We start from the raw sequence: 22,128 nt of genomic DNA, 5'->3' as shown, positions 1-22,128 counted from the left end.
TACGTGACATTTTCAGGGCTGCTGTTTGCTGAAAATTTTTAACATATTTAAAATGTTTCATAAGAATTTTTGTTAACAATTAGTGTTTTAAAGTTAGTAGGTGAGTAGTTTTTTTTTTAAAAAATAGCTAAGTGTGTGGGAATTTTATTTAGACAAAATTTATGTGGTGTCAACTTTTTTCGATAATTGTTTGAAAACACGTAAAATCCACTTGTTTTCCTATTTTTAAAACAGCTGGACCATTGTGAGTTTTTACAAAAATAGCACATAGCATTTCATTTTTGGAATTAAGAAAAAGAAATTAAATGAATGAAATGCTTTGATTTCTTTATGATCTGGGATGGAGTAGATCATTTAAAATGAGCGTGAGTGTGTGTGTGTGTTATAGTGATCGTTATGCTTGTTGTGTGTGATAATGATGTGATGGATTTATGTGATGTTCTGCTGTTCTGCTATAATAGTTCATATATACAAGCTTAATAAGTAATTTAGAGAGAAAATAATCATAAATTTTTATAAGGTTAATTATACATAGAGATTACATAGTAAATATGTTCGTATTAACGAGGGCTATATGAAAAGTCACTTCAAGTCATTTCAAGATAAAGCAAAACAAAGTTGACCTAATAGCATGACTATAGTCTATTTTATTTTTTGGACTATAGTTTTTTAGTCTTTATTCTGGACTATAGTTTAGTCTTTAGTTTGGACTATAGTTTAGTATAGACCTAACAATAGTGCAGGTTATAGACACTATTGTTAAGTCTACAGTTTGGACAATAATATAGTTTATAGGTTAGTTAATGGTCTGGACTATAGTTTAGTCTATAATCAGAAGTATAGTTTAGACTATAGTTTAGTCTATAACTGGACTATAGCTTAGCCTATAATCTGGACTATAGTTTCGTCTATGGTCTGGACTATAGTTTAGTCTATAGTCTAGACTATAGTTTAGTATATAGTCTAGACTATAGTTTAGTCTATAATTGGGCAATTGTCGATCTATATCTAGACTATAGTTTAGTCTATATTTGGGCAATTGTCGATCTATATCTAGACTATAGTTTAGTCTATAGTCGGGACTATAGTTTGGACTATAGTTTAGTCTATAGTCTGGACTATAGTTTAGTCTATAGTCTGGACTATAGTTTGGTCTATAGTCTGGACTATAGTTTGGTCTATAGTCTGGACTTTAGTTTAGTCTATTGTGTAGACTATAGTTTAGTATATACTCGGGACTATAGTTTAGTCTATTGTTTGGACTTTAGTCTATAGCCTGGACTATAGTTTAGTCTATAGTCTGGACTATAGTTTAGTCTATAGTCTGGACTATAGTTCAGTCAATAGCCTAAACTATAGTTTAGTCTATAGTCTGGTCTATCGTCTGGACTATAGTCTTATATATACTCTGCACTGTGGTCGAATCTATATTCTGTTATTTTGAAAATATTTTCCAGTTAACCCTCGTATTTCTGAGTTTCTATTTAAAACAAGGTTAGAGCTTAGTTAAGCATACATTATCAGCTTATTTGTACAAGTTTTATTATTCATTTTAATTAAACTTAAACAATTTTTATGTGTCTGTGTTTGCTGTGATTTTATTTATGGGGGTGTAGCGGTAATTAATTAAATGTTTTATTAAAGAAGATCTTGTGGTATTTATAATAATTTAAATAAATTTTGCTTAAATAATTTTTTTTTTTTGCAAATTTACATACCAAAGACTATTAGTTTAAATGATTTTTATTAAAAAAAAAAATAATTAATTCCTTTTAAGCGTGCTTTAAGTAATTGTTTAAAAATAATAATAATAACAATAACACTACTAGAATTTTAATAAAAAGGCAACACTTAATAAAAAAAGAACAAAAAAAGTAGTAGTTAAACAATTCTTTTTTTTTTCTTTTTTATACAAGTTGAAAATAGACATTATGCCAATCAAAAAAATAGCACAAAAGAATAATAAATTTATAAAAAAATTCTAAAAAAAGAAACATGTATCCAAAAAACACCAACAACAATATATTTATTATATAAAACTTTTTGGTAAACGTAATATTTAGCACAAAAGCTTTTTTTTTTTCGACTACCAGACATTTGTACCCCTATCTTAAGCTGAATTTCAACATCAACAATAAACAGGTAGAACACAAACAATATATTGTTTATATAAAAAAAAACCTACAACAACTTTACCATAAAAGTAATAAAATTATTGAAAAAAAAAAAAAAATTATTGTATTTTTTATTGCACGATCATTAAATCTTTTTTATAACTCTTTCTATCAAGCATTCTAATGTTAAAAGCAAACACACTAAGAAGTTTTGTGGTAGATAATTTGTAGATGTGAACAGTTGTAAAGAAATTAGATATAAAACACTTAAAGAAATTTTGAAAAAATTTAAAAATTTTTGATGAAAAATTTCAAAATTTTAAGTTTTAGTGAAAATTAAAAGTTTTTTCTGAAAATTGCAATTTTTAGTGAAAATTTCAATTTGGTCTATAGTCTGATTTATAATCTGGACTATAGTGTGTTCTTTTGTCTGGCCTTTGCTCTATAGTCTTTGGACTATAGTGCGGTCTTTAAACTGGTCTATAGTCCGGTCTATAATCTGGACTATAGTCTGCACTATAGTCTGGATTATAGACTGGACTATGGTCCATGTTCTGGACTATGGTCCATGATCTGGCTATGGTCTGGATTATAGTCTGAAGTATAGTCTTGTCTATAGTCTGGACTATAGTCTATATAGTCTGTTCTATGGTTTGGATTATTATCTGGTCTATAGTCTGGACTATAGTCTGATCTATAGTCTGGTCTATAGTCTGGACTATAGCCTGATCTATAGACTGGATTATAGTCTGGACTATAGTCTGATCTACAGTCTGGACTATGGTCTGGACTATAGTCTATCTATAGTCTGGACTATAGTGTGATCTATAGTCTGGACTATAGTCTGATATATAGTCAGGACTATGGTCTGATCTATAGTCTGGACTTTAGTCTGATCTATAGTCTGGACTATAGTCTGATCTATAGTCTGGACTATAGTCTGATCTATAGTCTGGATTATAGTCTGATCTATAGTCTGGACTATAGTCTCATCTATAGTCTGGATTATAGTCTGATCTATAGTCTGGACTATAGTCTGATCTATAGTCTGGACTATTGTCTGATCTATAGTCTGGACTATAGTCTGGACTATAGTCTGGACTATAGCCTGGACTATAGTCTGGACTATAGCCTGGACTATAGTCTGATCTATAGTCTGGACTATAGTCTGATCTATAGTCTGGACTATAGTCTGATCTATAGTCTGGACTATAGTCTGATCTATAGTCTGGACTATAGTCTGATCTATAGTCTGGACTATAGTCTGATCTATAGTCTGGACTATAGTCTGATCTATAGTTTGGACTATAGTCTGATCTATAGTTTAGACTATAGTCTGATCTATAGTCTGTACAATAGTCTGATCTATAGTCTGGACTATAGTCTGATGTATAGTCTGGACTATAGTCTGATCTATAGTCTGGATAGTAGTCTGATCTATAGTCTGGACTATAGTTTGGTATGGTTTGGACTTTTGTCTGGTCTATAGTCTGGATTATAGTCTGTTCTATGGTTTGGACTATTATCTGATCTATCGTCTGGTATATAGCCAGGAGTATTGTGAGTTCTTTTGTCTAGTCTATAGTCTGGTCCGAATTCTGGACTATAGTCTGGTTAATAGTATGGACTTTAGCATGGATAGTAGTCAGATCCATAATATATACTATAATCTTGACTATAACCTGGTCGTTATTCTGGATTATAGTCTGATCTGTCTTTATAGTCTGGTCCGTAGTCGGAATTATAGTCTGGACTATAGTCTGGTCTATAGTTTTGCTCAATAGTCTGGTATATGCTGTGGGCTATAGTCTGATCTAAAGTTTGAAATATAGTCTGGTCCTTTATTTTATAGTCTAGTTTTTGCTCTATTTTCTGAACTATAGTGTTGTCTTTAATCTCGTCTATAGTCTGGACTATAGCCTGTATTATAGTCTGCACTAAAATATCAACTCTAGTCTGAACTATAGTCTGGTCTATATTTTAGAACATAACCTGCTCTATTATCTAAACTATAGCCTAAAAGTCTTAAAAATTTCCAAATTCCAAACAATTGCAATTTTTTTTTAACAACTAAATACTCAAGTTAAAATGATCCAATTAAAATAGTTCTGCACAACTTAATAAATATTTTCTTCCTCTGCTTAAACTTTCTCAGAAATCCAACTAAAAACAGGTGCAATTTCTAAATATGTATATGTTAAGGAATTTCTTGGCAAAATCTAGCAGATACAAATTAACTAGTTCTAATACAAATTCCCAGAAGAGCAAAAAGTTTCTTTTGCAGTAAACAAATCAATTAAAAGAAAAAAACTGATTGCTTGTTGGGTTATATAGGACAGCAGAAAATTAAACATTATAATATTGATTGTGTAGTATTGTTTAAAACAAAAATGATTTGTTTTTTTTTTTTCTGGTTAATTCATTATTTATTTATATTATACAAACACATATGTAGATACATATGTATGTATCTAGATACATTTTTATATTATATTATCTATTATAAACAAAGACTTGTGAGTATGTGAGTTTTTTTTTTTTTGTTAAAAAAACATGTTTTGTTTTATTAAATTTTTTTGTTTTAAATTTTACAAACCTAACAAAATGTAAAAAAAAAGCTTGACTCATAGTTAAGTTTAATAGTTAGTTATAACAATATCTATCTGCTACTATTAAATGGAAACAAAAAGTTATAAAAAAACGTATAACAAAAAAAAATAGACAATAAAATATAAAATAAAAAAAAAAATCTCCACAAAAGAAACTTATTTTTAACCACACATTATATTAATGGCTTGTCAATCTAATGTAAGGTTTATTTCGGGTTTTAAATCAAAATTGTTTAGTGTTTTAAACAGTTTCACAGCTGAACCTTTATTTTTAATAATATTTTTCCAAAGACACTAGGGGTCAAAAGTATGTTAGTAACTCAATAGTTATAAACAAAATTTATTTAAGCTCAATAGCTGTTTAGAATAAATAATTTTGAAAACAATTTTCTTTATAAATATTAAAATTAGCTTTGCATTCCCTTAACTAGGTCATAGTAATGCATATAGTAAACAGTAAAGTTTTCATTACAAGGTTTATTTTCAAGCTTGTCATAACATTTTTATGTTTTTTTTTTTTATTTTATAGTTTCATAAATACTAACTAATTAAACAAAATATTAATGTTTGTTTTTAAAATGCTTTTATTTTTATGATAAATGTTTTAAATTATAAATGCCTAATAAATTTAAAGAAAATCTTAGTTTTTTTGTAAAAATTTTATTTCTTTAAACAATAGCTTTTAGTTTTGAGCCCTAAATTAGCCTATTGTTTGTTATAAAACACCTTGAGGTATTAACCTGTTAACAATAATTCATGGATTTGTAATAGATTATATTTAAAGCCATTTAAATAAAAAAAAAAGAAAAATAGGTCATAATAATAATAGGTCAGGTTCTTATAAGATTTAAAGCTTAAAGTTGAGAGTTTAAAGATAATTTTTAAATAAAAATTTGGACTTAATTTAATTCCCATAAACTTCTCATATTAATCCGCTTATTTAGTATAAATCAAAAATAAAGTATATTTAAATTAGATCAAACTATAGATCTATAGAGAGTATATAAACCGTACGAACTAGGGTCTATAAATAAGTCTGAACTATATTATAAACTTTAGTCTGGAATAGAGACCACAGAGCAAAGTTTGGTCTATAGAATAGAGCAAAGTTTGGTCTATAGAATAGAGCAAAGTTTGGTCTATAGAATAGAGCAAAGTTTGGTCTATAGAATAGAGCAAAGTTTGGTCTATAGAATAGAGCAAAGTTTGGTCTATAGAATAGAGCAAAATTTGGTCTATAGAATAGAGCAAAGTTTGGTCTATAGAATAGAGCAAAGTTTGGTCTATAGAATAGAGCAAAGTTTGGTCTATAGAATAGAGCAAAATTTGGTCTATAGAATAGAGCAAAGTTTGGTCTATAGAATAGAGCAAAGTTTGGTCTATAGAATAGAGCAAAGTTTGGTCTATAGAATAGAGCAAAGTTTGGTCTATAGAATAGAGCAAAGTTTGGTCTATAGAATAGAGCAAAGTTTGGTCTATAGAATAGAGCAAAGTTTGGTCTATAGAATAGAGCAAAGTTTGGTCTATAGAATAGAGCAAAGTTTGGTCTATAGAATAGAGCAAAGTTTGGTCTATAGAATAGAGCAAAGTTTGGTCTATAGAATAGAGCAAAGTTTGGTCTATAGAATAGAGCAAAGTTTGGTCTATAGAATAGAGCAAAGTTTGGTCTATAGAATAGAGCAAAGTTAGGTCTATAGAATAGAGCAAAGTTTGGTCTATAGAATAGAGCAAAGTTTGGTCTATAGAATAGAGCAAAGTTTGGTCTATAGAATAGAGAAAGTTTGGTCTATAGAATAGAGTAAAGTATGGTCTATAGAATAGAGTAAAGTTTGGTCTATAGAATAGAGCAAAGTTTGGTCTATAGAATAGAGCAAAGTTTGGTCTATAGAATAGAGCAAAGTTTGGTCTATAGAATAGAGCAAAGTTTGGTCTATAGAATAGAGCAAAGTTTGGTCTATAGAATAGAGCAAAGTTTGGTCTATAGAATAGAGCAAAGTTTGGTCTATAGAATAGAGCAAAGTTTGGTCTATAGAATAGAGCAAAGTTTGGTCTATAGAATAGAGCAAAGTTTGGTCTATAGAATAGAGCAAAGTTTGGTCTATAGAATAGAGCAAAGTTTGGTCTATAGAATAGAGCAAAGTTTGGTCTATAGAATAGAGCAAAGTTTGGTCTATAGAATAGAGCAAAGTTTGGTCTATAGAATAGAGCAAAGTTTGGTCTATAGAATAGAGCAAAGTTTGGTCTATAGAATAGAGCAAAGTTTGGTCTATAGAATAGAGCAAAGCTTGGTCTATAGAATAGAGCAAAGTTTGGTCTATAGAATAGAGCAAAGTTTGGTCTATAGAATAGAGCAAAGTTTGGTCTATAGAATAGAGCAAAGTTTGGTCTATAGAATAGAGCAAAGTTTGGTCTATAGAATAGAGCAAAGTTTGGTCTATAGAATAGAGCAAAGTTTGGTCTATAGAATAGAGCAAAGTTTGGTCTATAGAATAGAGCAAAGTTTGGTCTATAGAATAGAGCAAAGTTTGGTCTATAGAATAGAGCAAAGTTTGGTCTATAGAATAGAGCAAAGTTTGGTCTATAGAATAGAGCAAAGTTTGGTCTATAGAATAGAGCAAAGTTTGGTCTATAGAATAGAGCAAAGCTTGGTCTATAGAATAGAGCAAAGTTTGGTCTATAGAATAGAGCAAAGTTTGGTCTATAGAATAGAGCAAAGTTTGGTCTATAGAATAGAGCAAAGTTTGGTCTATAGAATAGAGCAAAGTTTGGTCTATAGAATAGAGCAAAGTTTGGTCTATAGAATAGAGCAAAGTTTGGTCTATAGAATAGAGCAAAGTTTGGTCTATAGAATAGAGCAAAGTTTGGTCTATGGAATAGAGCAAAGTTTGGTCTATGGAATAGAGCAAAGTTTGGTCTATGGAATAGAGCAAAGTTTGGTCTATGGAATAGAGCAAAGTTTGGTCTATGGAATAGAGCAAAGTTTGGTCTATAGAATATACCCTTTTATGCCTGATTTAGGAAGTGTTTACTTAGTTCTCAATTTTATTTCAATGGTAATTATTGCATGACTAAAAAGTAGTTTCCTCTTTCTAATTGATAACAATAAGTTTAGAAATCGATAAGAATGAATCACTACAGTTTCTAAGAATTGTCGATGACCATGTATTTAATGTTATGTTAATGTTGCTAATATGTATCGAAAAAGTTGCCCTTAACTTTGCAAAATGTATTTTTTGAAAATAGAAAGTTATGGCATTTTAGGATAATTGTCTCGACATAATGGTTAAACATTTTAACAGGAATAAAAATTTAAATTTGATGAAAATAAGAAAAAAATATATCATAAATAAACCTTTTAACAAAAGTACATTTAGTAAATAAATAACCAACAGTTATTTTACATTTCATGGGGTTGTTAACAACAACAATAACGACAAAAATTTGTATAACAAAAAGCTATTGTCAAGTACACACATACGTTCAAATATAAAATTAAAGTGAAAATTAATTGTAATTATACAAAACGTAGTTGAGTTTTTAAAAAAAGGTTTCAATTTATTACGGAGTATGAATTATATTACAAAAACCTCAAACCAGTTTTGTAAATATTTTGTTAAGGAATTTATCTAAAACGTAAATTTTTATAGTAAAAATCTCAAATGACGTTTTAATTTTTATAGGATTTTTTTTAAATAAATGTATCTCATTTTGAATTACTTTTGAAAATTTTAATAAACAATAAACAATATTAACATTATTTAAACAAAAAGGTTTAAAAATAATACCATAATAAATAGCATTTGTATAAAAATAATTGTTTAATTACTAAATATAAACATATACATATAGGTATGTTTGTATGTGTGTGTGTATCTGCAAGTTTGCTAGTGTATCTAAAAATGTATATACTGTATCTTTTGAATGTTTTGCATTCATAATTTTAATATTTCGAGGAATTAAATTTTTATAAAAACACATGCGTTTTATTCGCTCGTTTTCTACGGAGCATGTGTTGTGTTTAGATTATTAATAATGCACCCTGGTACTATTTTAGGAGGTGATAAGTTTTTTTTTATAGGGAAACAACTGATGTTAATTTCACAAAAAAAAAAGAAAAAAACTTCTAAAATTAACATATAGAAATACTAAAGGTGTGCAATGAAATTTAATTATTGTAAAAAAACTATTTAAGATAAATATTTTACGCTTTGGATAATGCAATAAAAAACACTTGCTGTTTTTGGATTACGAAAAATTCCTAGGAATTAAATTGGTATAAAGATTCAATTTGGTAAACGTATGTAGTATATTATTTTAATTTAAATTTAAAGTATTACTTCACACAATTGTTTTGTGTTCCTCCCAAATGGGGAGATGTAATGATGACGTCAGTAATTAAGATATTTTTAACGCAACTACAACTTGAAATCCAGACTACCGTTATTCCATAGAACAAAGTCTAGAGTATAGAAAGAACAATCATTGATCTATAGTACAGAGCAAGGTTTGGTCTATAGTATAGAGCAAAGTTTGGTCTATAGAATAGAGCAAAGTTTGGTCTATAGAATAGAGCAAAGTTTGGTCTATAGAAAAGAGCAAAGTTTGGTCTATAGAATAGAGCAAAGTTTGGTCTATAGAATAGAGCAATGTTTGGTCTATAGAATAGAGCAAAGTTTGGTCTATAGAATAGAGCAAAGTTTGGTCTATAGAATAGAGCAACGTTTGGTCTATAGAATAGAGCAAAGTTTGGTCTATAGAATAGAGCAACGTTTGGTCTATAGAATAGAGCAAAGTTTGGTCTATAGATTAGAGCAAAGTTTGGTCTATAGTATAGAGCAAAGTTTGGTCTATAGTATAGAGCAATGTTTGGTCTATAGTATAGAGCAAAGTTTGGTCTATAGTATAGAGCAAAGTTTGGTCTATAGTATAGAGCAAAGTTTGGTCTATAGTATAGAGCAATGTTTGGTCTATAGTATAGAGCAAAGTTTGGTCTATAGTATAGAGCAAAGTTTGGTCTATAGTATAGAGCAAAGTTTGGTCTATAGTATAGAGCAAAGTTTGGTCTATAGTATAGAGCAATGTTTGGTCTATAGTATAGAGCAAAGTTTGGTCTATAGTATAGAGCAAAGTTTGGTCTATAGTATAGAGCAAAGTTTGGTCTATAGTATAGAGCAAAGTTTGGTCTATAGTATAGAGCAAAGTTTGGTCTATAGTATAGAGCAAAGTTTGGTCTACAGTATAGAGTAAAGTTTGGTCTATAGAATAGAGCAAAGTTTGGTCTATAGAATAGAGCAAAGTTTGGTCTATAGAATAGAGCAAAGTTTGGTCTATAGTATAGAGCAAAGTTTGGTCTATAGTATAGAGCAAAGTTTGGTCTATAGTATAGAGCAATGTTTGGTCTATAGTATAGAGCAAAGTTTGGTCTATAGTATAGAGCAAAGTTTGGTCTATAGTATAGAGCAAAGTTTGGTCTATAGTATAGAGCAAAGTTTGGTCTATAGAATAGAGCAAAGTTTGGTCTATAGAATAGAGCAAAGTTTGGTCTATAGAATAGAGCAAAGTTTGGTCTATAGTATAGAGCAAAGTTTGGTCTATAGAATAGAGCAATGTTTGGTCTATAGTATAGAGCAAAGTTTGGTCTATAGTATAGAGCAAAGTTTGGTCTATAGAATAGAGCAAAGTTTGGTCTATAGAATAGAGCAAAGTTTGGTCTATAGAATAGAGCAAAGTTTGGTCTATAGTATAGAGCAAAGTTTGGTCTATAGTATAGAGCAAAGTTTGGTCTATAGTATAGAGCAAAGTTTGGTCTATAGTATAGAGCAATGTTTGGTCTATAGTATAGAGCAAAGTTTGGTCTATAGTATAGAGCAAAGTTTGGTCTATAGTATAGAGCAAAGTTTGGTCTATAATATAAACCTTAATCTGGCTTATGAAAAAGATTAAAATCTTGTTTATGTAACGGATTTGTTCTATTAATCATATACTCTGGCTACGATGTCTTTAATACCAGGAAATGTTGCAACACTATTGACAAATTTAAAATATTTAATTCTTCACATTAAACTATAATATGAATTTGTAGATAAAAAAAACATAAAACACAACAAAAATATGTACTTGTCATCAGAAAATAAATGAACAGTAGGCTTTTCTACACGTAAATATTTTTGAACTTATTAAACCGTTCACATTTTTATACAAACAAGGAAAAATTAAGTCGATCATTCTTGAAAAACCACACAGAAAAAAAAACTAAACTAAAAACCAACTAACGGTAATAAATATGTATTAAAGAACATTTTCTATCTATATGTATAAATATTAAATAAATTATAGAAAAAAAAAACTAATAGCGTCTATTATTTTATGTTTTTCTTACGTTTTAGTATTAGAATGAAGAAAAAAAACTTGAATATTGAACACAAGAAGTAAACATAATTTGCATTTCAATATAGAAAAGTTTAAGAGAGAAAACAGGTGTCTGTCAGTGGTTGTCTGTATGTCTAACTATCGGTCTAAATGTCTGAGTGACTTGACTGTCTGTCTGTCTGTCTGTCTGTCTAACTAATGGTGCGTTTGACTATTTATTGGTTTTTTATGTGTGTATGTGTGTGACTGGCTATTGCTGGCAATATTTCTATAATTCTGTTTTACCAGTTTATTTGTTGTTGTATTATAATAGTATTCTTCAACTTATAAGGTTGCTGGATTTTGATACCTCTCAATATGTTGTTGAATCCATATTGAAAAGAAAATAAAAAAAAAACATTTTTTTTTATAATGGTTTGATAAGCCTATACATATAAACATTAATTGGGTTACAAACATATCTACATCTACAAAACACAGCTATAAAAACTAGATACAAACAACACTACAGACTCATTTAACGGCTAGCTAATTTAAGAAAACTTTAAATGAAAAAACTAAATGCGTTCTTCTAGGCCTAAGTGTTTTACATTACATATATCTTTAGCTGTATGTTGTAAAAATCAAACAAAACAAACAAACATCAACCAGAAGACTGAGGAGTAGAGAAAAAGTAAACACTTGAGAGAAATGTTCAATATGTTGTTTTATTTTCATTTTTCTTTACGTGTACAACACGGTTCGTCGTAAGCAACAACAACAATATGATAATGTTTATTGTCGAAGATGTAGAAATTGTAATGTATACAACACTATGTAGTAAGAGAAGAAGAAAAAGAAAATAAAAACAAATATTGGATACATCAGTTTCAGATACATACCTACACACTCTCTGGCACTATTATATACAATGAAGAAGAAAAGATATATAAAAACAACAACAACTTTACAGAAACAACTTGATCAACGGAAGTTGTTGCGAGTCATTTACAATATGTATGAGTATGATGATGATGATGATGACTTTTATATACGACCAAGTCAACTTACAAACACAGCTATGTACATTACTAGAAGAAAGGATGCCAGACCTAAATTTCGTTTATAGAATAGGCCAGAGAATAAAGCAAAGATTGGTCTATAGTATAGAGCAAAGTTTGGTCTATAGTATAGAGCAAAGTTTGGTCTATAGTATAGAGCAAAGTTTGGTCTATAGTATAGAGCAAAGTTTGGACTATAGTATAGAGCAAAGTTTGGTCTATAGTATAGAGCAAAGTTTGGTCTATAGTATAGAGCAAAGTTTGGTCTATAGTATAGAGCAAAGTTTGGTCTATAGTATAGAGCAAAGTTTGGTCTATAGTATAGAGCAAAGTTTGGTCTATAGTATAGAGCAAAGTTTGGTCTATAGTATAGAGCAAAGTTTGGTCTATAGTATAGAGCAAAGTTTGGTCTATAGTATAGAGCAAAGTTTGGTCTATAGTATAGAGCAAAGTTTGGTCTATAGTATAGAGCAAAGTTTGGTCTATAGTATAGAGCAAAGTTTGGTCTATAGTATAGAGCAAAGTTTGGTCTATAGTATAGAGCAAAGTTTGGTCTATAGTATAGAGCAAAGTTTGGTCTATAGTATAGAGCAAAGTTTGGTCTATAGTATAGAGCAAAGTTTGGTCTATAGTATAGAGCAAAGTTTGGTCTATAGTATAGAGCAAAGTTTGGTCTATAGTATAGAGCAAAGTTTGGTCTATAGTATAGAGCAAAGTTTGGTCTATAGTATAGAGCAAAGTTTGGTCTATAGTATAGAGCAAAGTTTGGTCTATAGTATAGAGCAAAGTTTGGTCTATAGTATAGAACAAAGTTTGGTCTATAGTATAGAGCAAAGTTTCGTCTATAGTATAGAGCAAAGTTTCGTCTATAGTATAGAGCAAAGTTTCGTCTATAGTATAGAGCAAAGTTTGGTCTATAGTATAGAGCAAAGTTTGGTCTATAGTATAGAGCAAAGTTTGGTCTATAGTATAGAACAAAGTTTGATCTATAGTATAGAACAAAGTTTGATCTATAGTATAGAGCAAAGTTTGGTCTATAGTATAGAGCAAAGTTTGGTCTATAGTATAGAGCAAAGTTTGGTCTATAGTATAGAGCAAAGTTTGGCCTATAGTATAGAGCAAAGTTTGGTCTATAGTATAGAGCAAAGTTTGGTCTATAGTATAGAGCAAAGTTTGGTCTATAGTATAGAGCAAAGTTTGGTCTATAGTATAGAGCAAAGTTTGGTCTATAGTATAGAGCAAAGTTTGGTCTATAGTATAGAGCAAAGTTTGGTCTATAGTATAGAGCAAAGTTTGGTCTATAGTATAGAGCAAAGTTTGGTCTATAGTATAGAGCAAAGTTTGGTTTATAGTATAGAGCAAAGTTTGGTCTATATATAGAGCAAAGTATGCTCTAATGTTTCATCAACAGATCTGTCTTTACAACAATCTGGCATCTCTTTTACATGCTATTCAAAGAGGCGTTTCTTGGTTTCTGAGTAGGTATAATCTTTACATTTCTTTTCATTTTTTCTAAAAAGCAAGAAAAAAATCATAATTTTAATTTAATGCATAAATAATTATATTAAAGCTCAACAAATTATAGTAAATAAATTAGTCATTTTATAAACTTAAAGTTAATGGTCAGTAGTAGTAGTTGTTGTAGTTGAATTGCCGCCTTTTAAAGGAAATTAGATAACAATTTGTTTGCTTAGGTCTCGGAACAAAGTACAAAATATAAAGCAATTTAGTTTCTAATATTACAATTGTAAAACATTAAACATGTACATTGATGGAGGAAAAGTGTATTATAGAGAAGTTTAAAACTTAGTTTGTTTATAATGATGATGGCAATGGCGATGATGACAATTTAAACAAATACAGGTCAATGTCAACAAAATGTAACTACATTTGTGTTCATTTGGAGGAAAAAAAGTTTAATATAACAGTTTAATAGATTATTAAATATTTGTAGAAGTTTAACAAGTGTTTATGATTTATTTATAAATGAAGTTTTTTTTGTGTTTATTTCCGGATTGCAAGCAGGAAATGCTACAACAAACATATTAGGGTTTTGCAGTTATCAGTAAAAATGTAGTATAAATTGATTTTATTTTTGGTGTCAGCATTTAAAATTTATCTTTAATGTTTATTTAAAATTTTGTGAATTAAAAAGAAATTTTTATTTTTAGCAATTAAACAATAATTTGCAAGATAACCTTTTGATTTTTAGGGTTTTTTTTGACAATTTCGTAAATATTTTTTGTATTAGAATAAAGTCATTCTCTTGTGGTTTTGTTTCGTCTAACTTGAGTATCAAATATTCTATTAAAACATTCTTTAAAGTTTAAATCTAGGTTTTGTGTATTGATTTCAAATCAAAGTTAGACTGACAGCTAGTGATGCCAACAGCTAATTTTTGCAATACATGTCTAGAATAACATGTGGTTAGCCTCATTTCCTGTTGACATTCTAAACAACAATTGCTAAATGCACTAAGAGAAATCGCAAGCAAGGTCTATAGAATAGAGCAAAGTTTGGTCTATAGAATAGAGCAAAGTTTGGTCTATAGAATAGAGCAAAGTTTGGTCTATAGAATAGAGCAAAGTTTGGTCTATAGAATAGAGCAAAGTTTGGTCTACAGAATAGAGCAAAGTTTGGTCTATAGTATAGAGCAAAGTTTGGTCTATAGTATAGAGCAAAGTTTGGTCTATAGAATAGAGCAAAGTTTGGTCTATAGAATAGAGCAAAGTTTGGTCTATAGAATAGAACAAAGTTTGGTCTATATAATAGAGCAAAGTTTGGTCTATAGTATAGAGCAAAGTTTGGTCTATAGAATAGAGCAAAGTTTGGTCTATAGAATAGAGCAAAGTTTGGTCTATAGAATAGAGCAAAGTTTGGTCTATAGAATAGAGCAAAGTTTGGTCTATAGTATAGAGCAAAGTTTGGTCTATAGAATAGAGCAAAGTTTGGTCTATAGAATAGAGCAAAGTTTGGTCTATAGTATAGAGCAAAGTTTGGTCTATAGTATAGAGCAAAGTTTGGTCTATAGTATAGAGCAAAGTTTGGTCTATAGTAGAGCAAGTTTGGTCTATAGATAGAGCAAAGTTTGGTCTATAGAATAGAGCAAAGTTTGGTCTATAGAATAGAGCAAAGTTTGGTCTATAGAATAGAGCAAAGTTTGGTCTATAGAATAGAGCAAAGTTTGGTCTATAGAATAGAGCAAAGTTTGGTCTATAGAATAGAGCAAAGTTTGGTCTATAGAATAGAGCAAAGTTTGGTCTATAGAATAGAGCAAAGTTTGGTCTATAGAATAGAGCAAAGTTTGGTCTATAGAATAGAGCAAAGTTTGGTCTATAGAATAGAGTAAAGTTTGGTCTATAGAATAGAGCAAAGTTTGATCTATAGTATAGAGCAAAGTTTGGTCTATAGAATAGAGCAAAGTTTGGTCTATAGAATAGAGCAAAGTTTGGTCTATAGAATAGAGCAAAGTTTGGTCTATAGAATAGAGCAAAGTTTCGTCTATTGAATAGAGCAAAGTTTGGTCTATAGAATAGAGCAAAGATTGGTCTATAGAATAGAGCAAAGATTGGTCTATAGAATAGAGCAAAGATTGGTCTATAGAATAGAGCAAAGTTTGTGTATAGAGTAGGGCAAACTAACGACTGATATATAGGTTAGTCTATAGAACAAACTAAAATCTCTTATTGCTTTGTTTTCTCACCATATATGTCATTCACTCTATGACATACTTTTTCCCTAAAAACAAATAAAAACTTCCTTCCTTTCTTCCCCTCTCTCTAAAAATAAACTGCCGAAACCCAAAAACAATAAACTCTTAATGTTCCACCATAACTTTTCTATATTTACCCACCAAAAAATATGATTCAATATTTTTATGTTTTCAAAAAGTGTGAAACGAAACGAGAGATATTTACAGACAAATAAAACAAGAAAAAAGGAAATGATACCGCAAGCTGTAAATATCAGTTATAAAGAAACCAGGGATTTAATATCTGAATGTTAAAATGTATCTTAAAACATAAATGAGTCACTTTAGTGGGGATATGTGGTAAATATGTGTGTATGTATGTTGGTAAATAGCTATTAAATAACATTATTTGCAGGATATGCAAACAATCACTGGGAGATAATATAATGGTTTGACTAAGCTATTGGCAAAAATGTTAAAAAAGAGACAATTGTTAATAAAGTTAACAAATACATAAAAATTTATTTAACTAATAAAAATATAAAATATGAATATATGGCTAATGTTACTTAGAAGTAAACTTAGTCATTTTAGAACCAAAGCAGGTAAATTTAAAAAAGGAATACGAATTTACAAATAAGCAAAAAATATAATGAAATATTGTCAAATAATCGTTTTTAAACAATTTTCTGAAGAAAATGCCACTTTTTATTAAATATCGAAAATTCGAAATTAAGTTCGAAAATGCGAAATTGATTCAAAAAAGCATTAAAACCTATTAATATTTAAAAATACATACTCTCAATGTGTTTCCGTTGAAAATGTTACATTTTATTGAATTTCGAAAATTCGAAAATAAGTTCAAAAATGGCAAAGTATGGTAAAAAGGTTCAAAAACCTTATGATATTAAAGAAATCGCGTCTTTTAAAGTTTTTCTGTACAACATCTTACTTTTTAATGAATTTCGAAAATTCGAAATTAAGTTCAAAAGGGCAGAATTGTGTGAAAATGGTTTAAAATCTCATAATATTGAAAAAATCTTTTTAAAGTTTTCTATACAAAATGGCACTTTTTAGTGAATTTCGAAAATTCGAAATTAAGTTCGAAAATGCAAAATTATGTTAAAAAGTTCAGAAACTTCATGCAACTGAAAAATAACGTCTTTTAAAGTTTTTCTATACAAAATGTTACTTTTATTGAATTTCGAAAATTCGAAATTAAGTTCAAAAATGCAAAATTGCGTTAAAATAGTTCAGAAACCTCAATAAATTGAAAAAATAACGTTTTTTAATGCTTTTCTGTACAGAATGTTACTTTTTATTGAATTTCGAAAATTCGAAATTAAGTTCAAAAATGCAAAATTGCGTTAAAAAAGTTCAGAAACCTCAATATATTGAAGAAATGCCGTCTTTTAATGCTTTTCTGTACAAAATGTTACTTTTTATTAAATTTCGAAAATTCTAAATTAAGTTCGAAAATGAAAAATTGCGTTAAAAAAGTTCAGAAACCTGCTGATATTGAAAAATTGCGTCTTTTAAGGTTTTTCTGTACAAAATGTTACTTTTTATTGAATTTCAAAAATTCGAAATTAAGTTCGAAAATACGAAATTATGTTAAAAATTGTGAAGATAATGAAAAAAATCATGCCTTTTAAAGTTTTTCTATTTTGTATTTGCATTTCTTAGTGAATTTAGAAAATTCGAAATTAAGTTTGAAAATGTTAAATTGTTAAAATAGATCAGAAACCTCAATATATTGAAGAAATAACGTCTTTTAATGCTTTTCTGAACAAAATGTTAGTTTTTATTGAATTTCGAAAATTGGAAATTAAGTTCGAAAATGCAAAATTGGGTTAAAAAAGTTCAGAAACCTCAATATATTGAAAAAACACCTCTTTTAAAGTGTTTGTGTTTAAAATTAAGCTTTTTATAGAATTTCGAAAATTCGAAATTGTGTTCGAAAAATGCAAAATTATGTTAAAAAAGATCAAAAAACTCATGATATTGAAAAAATTACATATGTGCAAAAAATTTTCTGTGCAAAATGTTACTTTTTATTGAATTTCGAAAATTCGAAACTAAGTTCGAAAATTTTAAATTATTTGAAAAAAGTTTTAAAAGTCTTAAAAACGTAAAAGTATCAAACCTTTAACAAAGAAAATTCTTCGAAAATTTCGATTCTTTTGAGCAGTTTTGAACTTTTGTTTGACGTGAAATGCCATTTGCTTCAAAGTTTTTCTTTTATAAGATTCAATTCGAAAAAAAGGTCACCACTCCCTTTTTCAAAACCTTATTACAAGAACTGCAAATGAAATGGAACAAAAAATCATTAACAGCAATAAATTTCAAATTCATATTTATTAGTTTTTTTTTCATGACTTTCTTTTGTTTTTAGGGTAGAGATTATTGACGCCTTAAAAAAGTGACATTTGGATTTCAATTCAAAAACATTATTAATTTTTTATGATAAAAGTTTTTTTTTCTTTTCATATTATAACGTTGGTGCTAAATGGCATCATAAAAATTTAACACAAAAGAAGAGCATAAGAAAAAACAATAAATTTTGTTTAAATAAATAAGCAATAATAAAAGAAAACAAAAAAAATCAATCGGATTCGTAACCATTGTTATACAAAAATTAACTGTATATTTTACGCGCTACTGTAAAAAATCAATAGATTTTTCTAGCTCCCCCTTTTTTTTCTCATCATTTTTTTTCAGACTAATTTTTTCCATGTGTTTATAAATTGTTTGGCTTTGATTCAATAATATTATTAATTTTGTTTCTCTGTTTGCTTGAGTTGTTTCTGCTTCTTTTATAAATGAATTTAACAGATTTTTTCATTTAACGGAAAATAAATAGGGAAGTAAAATATATAAAATAGATTTGTAAGTGTTAATATAGAAATTTATGGTATTACTTATGAGAAGATTTTATTTAAGGGGGAAATGCAATAATGCTCTAAGTAGAGTTGGTTTTAAAGAAATTTAAAAGTATGTTTAAAGTTTTATAATATACTTTTTAAAATGGCGTGCTTTAACTTTAACATATTTAAAATGCTAATTTAGTTTTGGTAAGTAAGTTTCATGTTTTTGAAAAACCATAAATATTTTGAAAAATAAATAAAATTAAAATAGAGTTTAATGTCTTAAATGTATCACGACTCTTTTACAAAGTGTTTTTTGTAATAAAATTTCATTCATGTTGTTTTTTAGTTCAATCACATCATTAGTTGAAATTGTTAAATAAAACATATTAACGTGTTTAAAAGAAAAGTTTTAAATGAACCATTATTACTAAGCAATTCTTAGAGAAAATATCTCAAATATCTCAAATCATGAGACACACCTCATGGTGACAAATAAAAACTAGTTTTCTTAATTTTTAATACCGCCATTAAAGAATCATATAACGCTTAGTGATCTTTAATGTGGAGAAAATAGTGGAAAAGCTCAACAACTTTAAGTTGAGCAATTTTTCAATCTGGATTCTTAGAATATTACAGTGTAATCTTGTCGGAAAAAAGATATATGTTTTAGGATCAGAAAACCTAGAACTGAACTAGAACTGAACTAGAACTGAACTAGAACTGAACTAGAACTGAACTAGAACTGAACTAGAACTGAACTAGAACTGAACTAGAACTGAACTAGAACTGAACTAGAACTGAACTAGAACTGAACTAGAACTGAACTAGAACTGAACTAGAACTGAACTAGAACTGAACTAGAACTGAACTAGAACTGAACTAGAACTGAACTAGAACTGAACTAGAACTGAACTAGAACTAGAACTGAACTAGAACTGAACTAGAACTGAACTAGAACTGAACTAGAACTGAACTAGAACTGAACTAGAACTGAACTAGAACTGAACTAGAACTGAACTAGAACTGAACTAGAACTGAACTAGAACTGAACTAGAACTGAACTAGAACTGAACTGAACTGAACTAGAACTGAACTAGAACTGAACTAGAACTGAACTAGAACTGAACTAGAACTGAACTAGAACTGAACTAGAACTGAACTAGAACTGAACTAGAACTGAACTAGAACTGAACTAGAACTGAACTAGAACTGAACTAGAACTGAACTAGAACTGAACTAGAACTGAACTAGAACTGAACTAGAACTGAACTAGAACTGAACTAGAACTGAACTAGAACTGAACTAGAACTGAACTAGAACTGAACTAGAACTGAACTAGAACTGAACTAGAACTGAACTAGAACTGAACTAGAACTGAACTAGAACTGAACTAGAACTGAACTAGAACTGAACTAGAACTGAACTAGAACTGAACTAGAACTGAACTAGAACTGAACTAGAACTGAACTAGAACTGAACTAGAACTGAACTAGAACTGAACTAGAACTGAACTAGAACTGAACTAGAACTGAACTAGAACTGAACTAGAACTGAACTAGAACTGAACTAGAACTGAACTAGAACTGAACTAGAACTGAACTAGAACTGAACTAGAACTGAACTAGAACTGAACTAGAACTGAACTAGAACTGAACTAGAACTGAACTAGAACTGAACTAGAACTGAACTAGAACTGAACTAGAACTGAACTAGAACTGAACTAGAACTGAACTAGAACTGAACTAGAACTGAACTAGAACTGAACTAGAACTGAACTACAACTGAACTACAACTGAACTACAACTGAACTACAACTGAACTACAACTGAACTACAACTGAACTACAACTGAACTACAACTGAACTACACTGAACTAGAACTGAACTAGAACTAAACTAGTACTGAACTAGAACTGAACTACAACTGTAATAGAATTGAAAAATATCAATTCAATCTTTAGTTTATTTTCCCCCTAAATATATAATTTGCACAACAGGCCCGATAGTGGCCTAGGTGTATTCTTCGGATTTGATGTAGTATACATCCTCCTATCAACCTAAAAAAAAAAAATATATAATTTCATCTAATTTATTTCTTTAAGTGTAGAAATCCCAGTGTGACATTTATTTCAGTTTATCTGTCAATGTTTTAAGAAGAAGATTTATGGTTTTACTAAAAGCCAAAAGATGAGTGTAATTAAATAACGGTTAAAATTGAGAAGAAAAAAAAAACAAATCTAAAAAGAGATTTTAAAAGTATAAAAGAAACTGGTAATAATAACAGGATGTTAATTTAATGAAGGGTAAAGTTAAAAATTTTAAAAATTATATATTTTTTAAATAATTTTGATGAAATGTCAAGTTGATAATTTAGATGTTAGATTTTAAACAAATAACGATTAAAATAAATTTAAGGAGAAAAGTTGAAAGAGTTTATAAAAGTGAAAAAGTAAATTAAATATTTTTTAAATTAATTTTATACTTATGCCAATTTATTGCGATTTTTTAAAAGATTTAATAGGTATCCATTTTTATTGTTTAATTTACAGGTTTGTTAAACATTTTCTGGTAAAATTTTTAAAGTAAAATAGGTTTTCTTTTGTTTTTTGTATATTTTCTTGCATTTGTTTTAATTGTTTAATAAACTTTTTTTAATTTTTAATCCATGAGTTGTAAATTTTTTATCAATTTATTGTATTTTTTATAATATTTCATTGGTAAATTTTTAGTTTTTTTGGTCCTTTTAAGTCACTTTTTTGTTGTAATTGATTATAATTTTCATGATTTATTACATTTTAATTAAATTGCTTGTTTTCGGTATCAATTTTCATTTTAAGGGTTTCTATTTTCACTTTTTTTCTTAATTTTTTTCGATTTTTAAATTTCTCCCTAATTTGTTGTTGTCTTAGCACTGTGGGAGTTTATTGTTTTAAAATAAATATTTACACTTCACTGACATGATTTTTTCGTTATTGTTGTTGTTGTAGTTTTTGGGTAAATGGGTACCACTTAAAGTTTTTAAGAAACAAATTTCATACTTTTTTCTGGTTGTTTTTTTTTTTTGTATTACATTTGCTGGTTACGTTACAGTTTAATGCACACTCCCTTGTTTGTTTCAATATAAATTATAGTTTTTGTTGTTTTACTTGTTGTTGTTGCTTTTTCTTTATATTTCAAAAGAACTATTAAAAAAAAACTCTTACAAAAACTAACAGCCAGCAATATACACACACACACAGAATAATGAAACTCTACTAAGAGTTGTATAAAAGTGGAGTGGTGTAAAGAGTAGTGTACTAAAGAACATGTATGCTGATGATAATAAATAATGTAAACAGAGCAGTTGTATACACACACACACACATAAACCTATATAAATTTACACCCGTCACACTAAATGCAGTTGTTGGAACACACAGTCATCTAGTTTAAGTAA

The 22,128-nt window shown here is 28.6% G+C and overlaps 1 protein-coding gene across 3 annotated transcripts in view; it reads right to left on the bottom strand.

Moving 5' to 3' along the window:
* The window catches only part of LOC119602999 (semaphorin-1A), a 39,321-nt gene that overhangs the window by 15,339 nt on the left and 1,854 nt on the right, over positions 1-22,128 (bottom strand). The window lies entirely within an intron of this gene.

This window comes from Lucilia sericata, unplaced genomic scaffold (genome assembly GCF_015586225.1).
Source record: "Lucilia sericata isolate MDLA Ls3-8-SP2 unplaced genomic scaffold, ASM1558622v1 Contig000268F_arrow, whole genome shotgun sequence".
NCBI classification, from domain to species: domain Eukaryota; kingdom Metazoa; phylum Arthropoda; class Insecta; order Diptera; family Calliphoridae; genus Lucilia; species Lucilia sericata.
This window is presented reverse-complemented; position numbering and strand designations above follow the sequence as displayed.